This window comes from Hetaerina americana, unplaced genomic scaffold (assembly GCF_022747635.1).
Source record: "Hetaerina americana unplaced genomic scaffold, ioHetAmer1.1.p SCAF_10, whole genome shotgun sequence".
Taxonomy (NCBI): Eukaryota; Metazoa; Arthropoda; class Insecta; order Odonata; family Calopterygidae; genus Hetaerina; species Hetaerina americana.
In genome coordinates, this window is record NW_027286070.1 from 37,332,367 (window position 1) to 37,345,213 (window position 12,847).

Below are 12,847 nucleotides of genomic sequence, written 5' to 3' on the forward strand. Positions count from 1 at the left end.
TAAATTATGCTAGTAGGGCCGACATCATAAGACGGAAAAAATTACCGAACTAATATAACGAATATTTTTCTTTCGCAGCATTTAAGATCGCAGAAGTGGAAACCCCCGTTATTCAAGTAGCACAAAAGTTTAACTAATGCCTAGTTTCATCAAGAAGCCACAAATTCCTCTCACTACGTGAGTGGTAGCCTGTAAAAAGTGTATGTATGTTCAAAAATGTTTTTAATACTGGCAAGAGACGCAATAAATTAAAACTATTCATACTGGTTACCTAATATAACAAATCTCAAAGGAAAATTGCTAAGCCTCTCATGGAGTTTCTTATACTGATGGGAGAAAGAAGTTGTGCATTCATTAAAATGCGTAGGAAATGACAAAAAGTAACCCCAAAATACCATGCAGGAGTTCACTTAGCTGGATAGTTAGATATCACAGGACTTCATCGCTTGTTTTCCTGTCCGACAGTTTTATTTTTTCCACTTTCGTCCACGCACTCCAAGGCCTCCAATCCCCACTATCCTGACTCATCGACCAATTAACTGAACTTTACAAAACTATACGTGAAATTTTTCCATAATATTTTAATTACATTATTATTTACGGTGTATATCATCAACTTCCGCCTCTTTGAAATCACTTCTTTATCTGACGCAATTCTTCTTGTAGTACACACCACTCTCTGTCCATCGTCATACTGCCCAATTACGTGTAATCATTTACCTCTGTCCACCAACTTCAACTCTTGCCTTATCCTTCCCATTTCTTGAGTACCTCATTACATTCATTTTTCTATGCTTATTCTCATCCTATACCTATCACACTAATTCTACAATGCGCAAAGTTACGACTTTTAAATGTCATTACCATGATTATGCTGATGTCACGTGAATCCTGCCATTTATAATTCCAAATGATAATATGGCGTTACGCGATGGCATTTGCTACACCGTTTGGTTGATATTTTAATATGTGTTCAACTATCTTGAGTCATTTTTCCGAGGCTAATAGTTGATTGACAATACTACGGGAAATCCTTCAGCAGCGTAAAGCCTCCAACACTTTCACATCCTGGGTAATAACCTGACAGGTGCTACAGCAGTTATTAATACCATTTGACTATGTACAGGGTCGCACCCAAAAGTGGTAGGACTGATTTTTTTACAAGAATTTTATTGACGATATACTTACATCGACTTAATCGTCTTCAAAGTATGCTCCTTGAGCTGCTACACACTTAGCATAACGTTGCTCCCATTCCCCGTACGCCCGCTGAAAATTTTCTTTGGTGATGCCATTGATGACCCTCGTCGAAGCCTCTTGAACGGCCTTTATCGAGTCAAAACGTCGTCCCTTGAGCTGTCTTTTCATCAGGGGGAAGAAGAAGAAGTCCGGTGGTGCCAGATCGGGAGAATAGGGCGGGTGCGGCAACGTGGCAACGCCGTATTTGGCCAGGAGCTGTCTGACAACGAGCGCGCCATGGCACGGCGCGTTGTCATGATGAAGCACCCAGCAGTTTGCATGGTCAAATCCTGTGAAATAATGCGTTGGACGTTGGATGCAGACAGACCCAACTGGTCTGCAATTTATTCACTGGTTAAGCGTCGGTCTGTGTTACGCAGTGTCCTCACTCTGTCCACATTCGTGTCGGTTCTTGCCGTCGACGGCCGTCCGGAGCGATGGTCGTCTTCAACGAGCTCCCTACCCTCTTTAAACAACTTGTGTCACTCAAATACTGTGGAACGGCTTAAGGCAGTGTCCCCATAAGCCTGCTTGATCATATTGAGGGTCTCAGTTGCCGTCTTCCCGAGTTTCGCACAAAACTTCACGGAATAACGTTGCTCTAAATTCAGATTCATTTTGTTTTTCGATGCGGACAAAAAACTTGCTTCACTAAGAACGGTATCCTCACTCAACGACAACCCGCAAGTGACTGAGGTTGGTGTCGGTCTGTTGCTAAGAGCCCTCTCCACCTTACCCTGCCAGGCAGACCCCCCTCCACAGCTCCGTTCGCGCCAGAGAAAATCAGTCCTACCACTTTTGGGTGTGACCCTGTATGTGCAAATTTTAAGATTTTTAAACTAAGAGGGGAATAGGTTGGTACAGTTACAAGTGTACTGGCTTCGATGGCTTGACCGCTTGGTGTCTTTCGTCCAGAGTACGCAAATGCCGTCATCGTGGCTCTAACCACTTTTACACCAATCCCTGATAATCCTACTTCGGGCCAATTAATCTCACTATTCCCTATTGAGGAGACGTGGTATTCCAGTTTGTAGAGCGCCGGGATACTAACCGAAGGGTCCGGATTCGATTCCAGATGACGCCTATGGATGTTCTAAGATCAACCCAAGCTGTGTGATTTTTCGGGCACCAGATCTTCCCGGGAATCTACAGGCGGTACAGAGAAAGAACCGATCCACCCATCCTGATGTGAATTTCCCACGCCGTAGAAGGTTTAGTATTAAATTATATCTACCCTCACCTACAAAACTGACCTTCAGGTTGATTACTGTGTTAATGATTAATGTATGAAAAAAAATATGATAATATTTTATGTTTGTATGGGGCCATGATTTCTAATTTCCGCATTGCTTACAGTAGTTAGGTATGTAAATGATGAGATCATATAAGATGCGATAAGACTCACGCTCCTTTAAAAAGCATTAAGAATTGAAATATTTGCAATTTAAATAACCATCCAACCCATATTTTCAAGAAAACCTTTCTTCTTATACTTTCTGTCAAATTCATCAAATAAAGTCACAAATACTTCGGGTTATTCTATGCAAAAAAGTACAATCTCATAAATACTAATTGCGAAGTAATTCCATTCTGGTGCTACCACAAACCATTTATTTTAAATCTCTGATGAATACCTCTTTTTTCGACTTGCAAGAAATAATTGCCGCACAACACGTTCATCATACAAGACCACTTTATTGTAAGATCACTAGATTGCTATTTCGGCCATAACCCCCAATCGGGTAAAAACGACTTACGACCATAACGCCAATGGCCATTTGAAAAGGATGAATTACGAACATAATCTTTTTTAGATTTCAAAGCTGTTTGAAATGTATAGCCATTTAATGTGAAGACGAGTGTGATTTTAAATTATTCAACGGTAAAATTCCGTTTTGCTGCTATGCCACCCATGGAAGTGTTAATTTCTCATTTAAATTACCAGTGACCTCGACTGACGATAAAATCTTGTATTTTTTTCGAAAGCAATGAAGGTGAGCCATGAAAAGCAACCTTTTTAAGAACCACCTTGAATAGAAAAGCTTTTATGCATACGCAAATGAACGCTTTGGAAAGCGAATTAACAAATATACCAAATTAGAGCACCCATGAATAGGCATTCCGAAAACTCTTTGTAACTTTTGGTTAATCGTTTATTTCCTTAAAATCAATTCTATCACAAGGGCCTCATTAGAGCATTAGGCAACGCACAGTTCTCATAAACGGTTTCTCAGGTCGTGAGTTCCATTTCCACCCGGCCATAAACTTTTTCATCCGATGAAACAAATTCATTTAGTGCAGAGGACATCCAAAATATATTAGGAATTTACATTCATCACAACGATAAAACATTACAGTCACCCTTATTCATTAGTTTGACTTAGATAAGTGGCAGCTAGTTATAGATGGCCATCGCTTCAAATAGTGTAGTCCTGACATCTTTTATAAATCATCTGATGTGGAAAGAATATTTCCGGTAGAGTTGCAGACGTCACACCAAATGCCTGATTAAAATCTTGGTACTCCTAAACGAAAAGCGGTTATTTGCAATGTTTAATTTTAGTAAGAAAGGCTAAGATACCCGTGAAAACTATAGTAAACGCTCATGGTAAATCAAGTTTATTCAAATTAAACAAAGAATAATTCATGATTGCCACGGTATTTTGAACGAACAATTCCTCCAGTTATATGTAATATATTCCAAAAAACTTGTCCGTTAACAATAGTATTCGCGCGAAACTTATGTTGTTGTGATGAAGGCGAAAAAAAATGCCCCGGGTGAGGATCGAACTCACGACCTTAAGATTATGAGACTTACGCGCTGCCTACTGCGCTACCGAGGCACGTCCATGAGCGTTCCAATTCAATGTAGATAACAAAAGACAAAGTCTTAAAATTAGATATTTTGTTTTTCAAATTTTCCCATTGATCGATTGAGTCAAAGGACTCTTACACGAGGAACATACCTTTGATTAATCTAATGAAATCTTGTAACGAATATATTTCTTTTGGGCATTCATACAACCCTCGAACACAGAACAGAGCTCCATCATGTTCTTATTCTTATGAAACCCTAGAGCGAATGGCACATTTCTTTTATGTATGCATAGAAAATTATATCATAGATGTTTATCAGCCTTAATGCTGTCATCTTATACAAAATTTTGAAGAAGAAGCGACTTCACTTCAAAAATTAATTTTCCGAAAATACACAACCAAAAACAAAATGTAGTTGGAAAAAGACCAATGTTATCCACATAATGTACAATAGCAAATAATTGAGTGGTGGTGTATTAAATGTGAACAAACGAAATCACTCAAGCCATGGTTATTAGCGATTTGATAGGTTTCAAGGCGGCTTTACTCCATTTTCTTTTAGCCGTAAAGGGCATCAATTGTCGAAGGGAATCACTACTGGAGATAGTCTTAATTCCAATATTTGGGCTTTCTACTAAGATGCATAGCAAATTATCATCGTACAAATAATTTGACATTCCGACTTTTTAGAAGAGGCGCAACGTTTCGATATTTATACAAAGTATTACGGAATCATTCAAATATGAGGATCAGGCGAATACCTCCTATTTCGTGAGGGAGTCCAGAAGGCGGCATTCATTAAACGATGAAATGCGATTGCTTAACTCGAAAATTTAAATGCGCGTGTGGAGTTGTGAAACTATGAAGGCTAGGTTACAAAAACGTTGAATTATCCTAGAAAATAGGCATCACAAATATGCCTCAATTTGTCAATTTTAATAAAAAGCATAATGTTGACGGGAGCAATGGAGTTTATGTCCTTTAAAAATTTCTACTTTTAATACAGTGAAAAACAAAAAATAAGCGGGACATATTCGGTGATTTTTGACGAGTTTTGACGACTTCTGCTTTATATTTTGGCCACTGTCAAGAAGAACCTGACTTTTATTAGTGATTAGTTCAATCGAAAGGAAGATAACTGCACTAGCGGTCAGTTTGGCATATAACGGAAATCAATCATTAATTTAAAATGCCAGTAATGCCAGTAATGTCTTGTTTGTCTATGCTCTAGCTTCCCGATGTTTTCGTATATAGAGGTGAACCTACAATCTCAAAGCACCCTCTTGGATACTGCCATTGCAGTAACGCTTCCTGTTACTTGACATTGTTCTTTGACTCTTATTTGAAGCCATATTGAGATTTATTCATCCATTCAGCATTAATTTTCGTTAAAAAGTTATTTACACGCTGATTGTTACTCAGTGAACTTCATATGACGTGAATTTTAGCTGAATACCACAACAGTTACTATGCAGCACGTCTTTCACTCAACCGTGTGATGGTCCTGGAGATTCAACAGAACTGGCATACCCTCTCCATGTCTGGGAAAATATTCAATACATAGTGAGTATAGTAAGTACAATTTCATGTAATGACGAATGGGAAGAATGGGTTAGTCCAGCAAGCAATTTATGTATCATTAGTTAAATATATTTGAATCAATTAACAGCCGAACCACATGTTATTTACCTCATCAAGAAATGACAAAATTATTAAGTAATATCTAACTTATATATTATATTTGAAAACCAATCTTTTACTTTCATCCTCCCAATATCTGCACTACACTGAAGCACCGCCCGTGGAATATGAAGGTTTGAGCCACTAAGAATTTGGAGAGCACGCCACCGCTAGCGTTTCAGCACGCTGCACAACCTGCCTCGGTGTTTTAAATTTAGAAACCCGTGATGCAAACTTTTGCGTTGAAATTTCCCTATTCTTAGATTTGATGGTGCGAAACCAGTCTTGAAGAGGCCTGTTAAATTGAAAAAAAGAGGCGGCCCTAAGGCCCGGGCCATTTTCTCTGCCTATTTTGGCCCTTTAACTCCCCATAGAACCCGAAACAAGATTTGAATACTTATAATCATGCAGCCGATCAATTTGATTGGCCTTCGGCTAACGGATTGCTTGGATATATAGTTCTAAGGCAAAGGCACCGACACGACGTGGCAAGAACAAATTTTCATTTGCCACTGAAATTGTATGCAGGCTCTAAGGTGGAATCTATGTACATAGGACGGAGACTTAATAACAACCGGAAACGTAAGAATTGTGATAAATGCATAAAAGATGTTTCATTCTCAAAAAAGATCCTCCGACCCACAGAATCAGCGAGCTATGGACAGAAAGTATTCGGCATATCTAACTATATTTATTCATCATTTCTAATAGCGTGAGAGCATTTAGACTGATTGTATAAAATATTATTTCCTTAAGTCGTAAAGGGTTTTTTACACCAATGTAAAAGGAGAAATAAAGGAGGGGAATAGTGAGATTGGTGTGGTCATTTAGGGGGAAAGTTAATCCCTCGCCAGTGATCAGACACATTCATAATATTAAGACGTTCACATTTAAACGGGCAGTAGGAGTGGTGTGTGTGTTTCCCGAATAGATTTACAAGGGAATTAATCCTATTATCAGGGACCTACTTCGGGGGAATAAATCTCACGCGCGCACACACTCACTCTCCCTCGCCCAGGCATTAAAAAAAAGCAATACCAACACTCAGGAATATGAAAGGGGCAAAACACTATATGGCCTGATGGCGCAGTCAAAACCGAAAATGAAAGGGGATTAAGGCCTTTATTCAAATAAAAAAACAGAATCAAATAAAGGTGGACGGCAAAATATCACGTAAAAGCTAAGAAAGCACAATGGTGTGAAAAGCGTATCTGGACCACATGGTGGTCCTCTTCAACGCTCAGAGGGAGAAAAACCACTGCAATACAAGGTTGAGGTGGTCACTTCATATTTTAAATGTGTGCCTGATAACCTTCCTAATTTGTTTTACTCTCTGTACACTTCACCTCCACCCTTTTCCACATCCTCAATCCAAAAGCCTCCAATGTAGGCCTATCATCCTGCTTAAATTATCATTTTTCCGCGCCGCACATAACTACGCTCCATATCAAAGCTTTAACAAGCCTTTTCTTAACATCCTTACTCAACATTCCTGTCACCAATAGCCTTCTCCCACTGAAAGTTTCTTTGCCTAACGAAATTCTTCTCCCAATGTCCCTACTGCTTCGACCATTTTGATCCAAAACAATTCTGAGGCATGTGCTTACACATCCCTACATCTACATTCACACAATATCTCCCAAGCCGCCGCAAAAGTGTGTGGCACCACTTAGGACACCACCCATAAAACAGAAATAAATTGCGCAAAACTAACAAATTCATGCCCATCTCCACCCACAGATACGTATATTATTTCGCATTATTATTTAGTAAACTACCAGTTAAGGTAGGTTTGGATGGACAAAACTACCAAATAAATATTTCATGACTCCTAATAAAACACAATCCAGAAACATAGTCTACATCAGGTCCCTCTTCATCTCTGAGTACTTCCTTCCTCCCTTCATCCCGTCCAACATCCCTATCCTGTTCCTGCCCTTTCCTCGTTTGCCTAACATTCTCCCCTCTATTACAGTTTTCAACATCCCACTGCCGATCAATACACCCTTCATCCATTTTGCCTGCCCTTCATCCATTTCTTATTTGTTTCCCTTTCGGTCCATTTCACCTTCTCCATTCTCCTCCACACACACCTTTTAAAAGCCTCCAGTCAATTTCTATTATCCTTCAGTGACCATGTTTCCACGCCGTACATAACTACGCTATATATCAAAGTTTTGACGAGTTTTTTCTTAACATCCTCTCTCAATGTCCCTTTCATTAACTCCCTCATCCTTGTAAAAGCCTCTTTGCCAAATGCAATTCTTCTGATTTTAGGTATTCCCCTCCGACTTTCAATCCTACCTCCCGTTCTTCCCCATCCCTCTCTGATCAGATGCGTATATATTCATACCAAAACCTTTTTAAATTTCATTCATTCAAAGAGATTTACTATCAACAAACATAAATGTGCACAAGCTTTAACGAATATACATTAACCCGATTATCTGAGGGTAGAACGTATTCTTGTATCTATCTATACTGGAGTCTACCTCCTTGATCTTTTCTTTGTGGTGTAACCTACCCAAATATTGTGGAGTCATAAAATTCCTTTTTTGTCATTGTAAAACTCCCCAGTTTTGAACCTTACTACAAGTATAAGTCGCGCTTCTTCCTTTCGCAACTCAAGCGGCTCCCAGCCTAATAATCTAAATACCTGTCACACTCGTCTTCTAATCGCAACAACTTTGGACGAATCTGGCATACTTTTACTGAACTTAATCTAATTCTTTTAGCAACAATTTCTTCCAAGGGTCCCAAGCACTGGCGGCGTATTCCAAATTTAACTAAAGCGAAATAACACCTCTTTTAAACTTTCTCATTACATTTCCCCACCATCCGTTTACATAAATACATGTTTTTATAGGAATTTTATCTATCGTGCATTCACCTAATCATCACACATGGGGGTGTGTGTTCGCATGAGTTCACATGAACAGTTATAATTAGCTTTTTGATTTAAAATTGAGAGTATGGTTACAATTGATCACACCACTCTCTTGAATATATTCCAAACGAAAGCATTTGTAGCATATAAAAAGCATGAGTATATTCTACTCGTAGAATCAAGCTAAACTGCTCAATTGAAAGGAAAATTATTGACCTCAAATGCTTTCCTCCTTGGCGTGGTTTAGCCGGTATTAAACATTAATTGTGACACACCCAACGAGACAAAAGCCGAGTACTAGTACTGGGCGACACCGGGTTTCTTTGAGAGTATATACATAATTAACTCAGGTTTTGACCAATCGGCATTGGGTTATGGGAGCGAGTGTCTTCTTCGGTTTTATCCCGAATAAGTATAATAGCTAAGGAGAAGCAGGTTGTCGTACTGTTACCCAAAAAATATTCATTTTGATGACTGTACAAAATCATAAAAAATAATTTCCAGTTTTAAATGGTAATTAATGACAAATGCGTCAGTATGGCATAAAATACTGTGGAAGATTTTAAATCAATTTTGATGCTATGCTTAGAGAATATTTATTTCCCATATCGCTGTTTAAAAAGGTGTCTCGATGAGTGTAGATTAAATTTGTACCTATGAATTTATTATTATCCGAAAGGTTTTCGGTCGTTGAAAAGAAAATTTCGACCATTCATGAGAAAACCCCTATTTATCACTAGGGGAAATATCTTGAAGAATGAATTTAGATATTGATCTTCAGCTTAATTCCAGTTCTTCAAATGATTTCGTCGAGCTAAATACATAGAGATTAATAATACACTATCATGCTGTCAGCGGCAGCAATTTAAATTAGAAAAAAAGACAAATGATGTCGCAGAAGTTTCTTTTTACCAGAAAAGGAGCATGATAACAGCCCATCTGTTTAAGTATTGGGCAGCGGATGCGGGTGGTCTTACGGCAGCAGGTGCCCCACCAAATTCGAAATCGTACCTGGGTATCCATCAATGGCTACTTGTCTCTCGATTTGAAGCACCTGATAAATTGACAGAAATGTTTTAGAAATTTAATACCTGATAAAATCTGAAAGATATGTGTTGCAAGGAACCCCATGCGAAATGTTTTAATGTAAATCGGAATATTTTCGTTCAGGGTGTTAGTTATGTATGATTTAAACACCTTCAGGAATAGGTTCTACGACATCAAAGGTACGTAAGAGGCGTCCTAATAATAGTTTTTCTATCGTCTTAATTTGAACTGTGAGTGATCCTTAACATTACATTTTAATTGTCTATTGCCATCACTGAGGTAATCAAGAAAATTTATGAACGTAATTCCTTATATTTCGTTCCTCTACATTACCGCTTTGAAACTGACTCTCATGTATTCCATATTAGCAAATTTTTCGTTGAAGGTTTAGGATCATAAAGAGTCAAGTAACAGTTATGAAAATATAAGCTTTCATTACTATGAAAAGCTAGCTAAAGAGAATTTTTGATTTGCATGACTCTAGAATTCCGCATTCCATCCCGAAACAAAAACGTTACCGAACCTTATTCTAAGTGCACAACGAATATTCAAAGAATGAGATGATAACGGGACCGCCAGACTGAATTTAAAATATTACAAAATCTATGCACTATCCAGTAATTATAGTGCCATTTTAATGAGAAAAGCTTGAGGGCCCCTTTAGAAATAAAATCGCGTAAAATGTAATATCGTAGTTTCTATAATCGGCCGTTTGACTTCACTGCAAAATTAATTAAAATGAAAATCATTCATAGAACCAAGGTTAAATGGAGATAAATTCGAATTTTAAAACTCAGGACCTGAATAACGGTTACAATAACAGGTTTTTCGTTTTTCATCGCGTTCAACACGATTAATATATTAATCGCACGTCATGAAGAATATCTATCAAGTTTCAGAATAGTGACCTTCGCAATATTTTTCCTGCGCGGTATTTTGCTGCCATTTCTGCTCTCATGTTACCAAAAAGGGGTGTGCTAAATATTCTAATTACTCTCCACTCATCTCGCAATTAAAGGCAGCGATTAAAACAAAGCCTGCAGGGAATGCATGGCGGTTTGAACGAGAGGTACTTTCATCTCTCGGTTTATATAATAGCTTTACCTACAGTTTCTAATCCTTTGATGGCTATTTCTCGTGGCTCAAATTTCCTGATGCGGTGCTCATCCTATTTACACGCGGAGCAGATTACTTGAAGGCTTACTGCGTAGACAATGATGAATTTCCGAATTCGGACTCTCTCGAAAGGAACTTACGTAATCACCACACATCTGTCTGGGCGCCTGAAGAAGCAGTCAGTGACATGAGCATGAGTTAAGTAAATGGGTGATAAGGATTGGAGCCGATAAACATGCTGCACTCCCACTCTTAATCCGATCAAGTGCAGGCGTAGTGTAATGGCGGGTGGTAATCACGCGTGCTAGAGATTTGTTGGGGCAGGTAGGCTTAGCGATGCACGTACGGAAAGCGTGTGCCCCCTTCCCCGCAAAGTGCTATCTTCCTTCCCACCCTCCCACCCACTCACCCACCAATCCCACCCCCCACCCACCTTCCTCTCCGCCCCCCCATCCCACAAATTGGCCAAAGGGGGGAGGGGGCTTACTTCTTCCATCCGTCCGTGGATTGGTTCCCAAAGTGAACCACGTGGTGAGAACGGGAGGAGGTGGTTCGGGGGAGATGGGGAAGGGTGTTGAGGGGGGAGGGAAATGGGCGGAGGAGGGGATGGGAGCATTTGGGGGCTTCGAGAGGAGAAGGGGGTCTCCTCCCCCGGATATCCCCTCCGTGCTTCAGCGGGAAGGGGCCGTGTTCCAATAGTAATACCGACCCCTCGCCCCTCTCATCGTGCCGACGGCTAAGGGGGGGGGGAAGGGTGAAGTGGTAACGAGAGGAGTGGTTGAGTTATATACAAGTCTGGAAAAAGGATGGGTCCAGCCGGTTTCGGGTGAGGGGCGGAATGAAAGAAGGGGGGTTACGTTCTCCAAGGTTCCTGGGGGTAAGGCGGGGAGGGGTGAGTTAGTCCCCCTCCTAGGATTCCACTCACTCGGGGCCTCTCTTATATTATTCGCCTCCCGGAGGGAGAGGTGGGGGGGGAAGCCAAATTCCCCATCCCCTTTGGCCGCCTGAACTCTCACAAGTTTCCCGCAGGGGTTTTGAAAGGAGACTCGGGACTAAGAGGGAAAGCGACGGAGGGAGGTAGAGAGGGGGCCGATGAGGAAGGAATCCCGAGCGATGCCAAAAGGGAGAAGACGTATGAAGGGGAGAAGACGAGAGAGAGAGAAAGAGAACAAGAGCGGGGGCCGCGGCGTTGCCAAGTGTCTCCCCTTCGGAAGGCACGCCGTCGCCAACTATCTACAGACCCGTCGTCAGGGAAGCGAACGATGGAAGCAACGAAGGGCGGCGGGGGAACGCGGGGAGTGGGTTGATGACAGGAGTATGGGGACGCAGTCCTTAGCGTGGCACAAACAGCATCTCATAAGAAGACGGCATCCCAAGACTTCATCCATGCTCATACAAACAATTACCTTATCTTAGTATTTAAGTCGCTACGAGGGCGTGTGGCAGAGGATGCCTGGGTCCATCATAAACCAATTTTAAGGCGGTAGATAACCGCCAATTATATTTTACTGTTCGGCTGTAAATATTCCCTCAATTCCTCACTATGGCCTACCACTGTAAATCGACGTTGAAAACATGCCTTCTGTGTCAGCATTAAATTCGAATTTCTTGAATATGCTTAAATATATTAGGGGTAGTTCTAACAGAATGACTTTCATGGGTGGCACATGTCAGGACAATATGCGGATCCGCTTTAAATAAACTCGGCTTCATTAAACGGGTGGTGGGGATATGTATTGAGAAAGTTAAAAAGAGGCGTTGTTTTTCTCTAGCTAGACCTCATTTGGAATATGCCGCAAGTATTTGGGATCCTTGGGAGAAAATTTGCCAAAAATAATTAGAATAAGTCTAGAGAAAATCCGCCAGATTCGTAAAAAATTGTTACAATAAGAACACAAGTGTGACAGGTCTCTAAGGGGATTTAGGCTGGGAACCACTTGAAGTGCGGAGAGAAAAAGAGAGGCTTAGACTTTTAGAAGGGTCCAGAACAAATGAGTTTAATGATGACAATAAAGGAATTATAATGGCCCCCACTACTTATGTATATCACACCACAAAGAT

At 40.3% G+C, this 12,847-nt stretch overlaps 1 non-coding gene across 1 annotated transcript; it reads right to left on the reverse strand.

The window, feature by feature from the left end:
* Positions 1-4,009: 4,009 nt before the first annotated feature.
* TRNAM-CAU (transfer RNA methionine (anticodon CAU)) lies at positions 4,010-4,082 on the reverse strand. The gene has a single exon. It is a non-coding gene; the product is annotated as a tRNA-Met (tRNA).
* Positions 4,083-12,847: the final 8,765 nt, after the last annotated feature.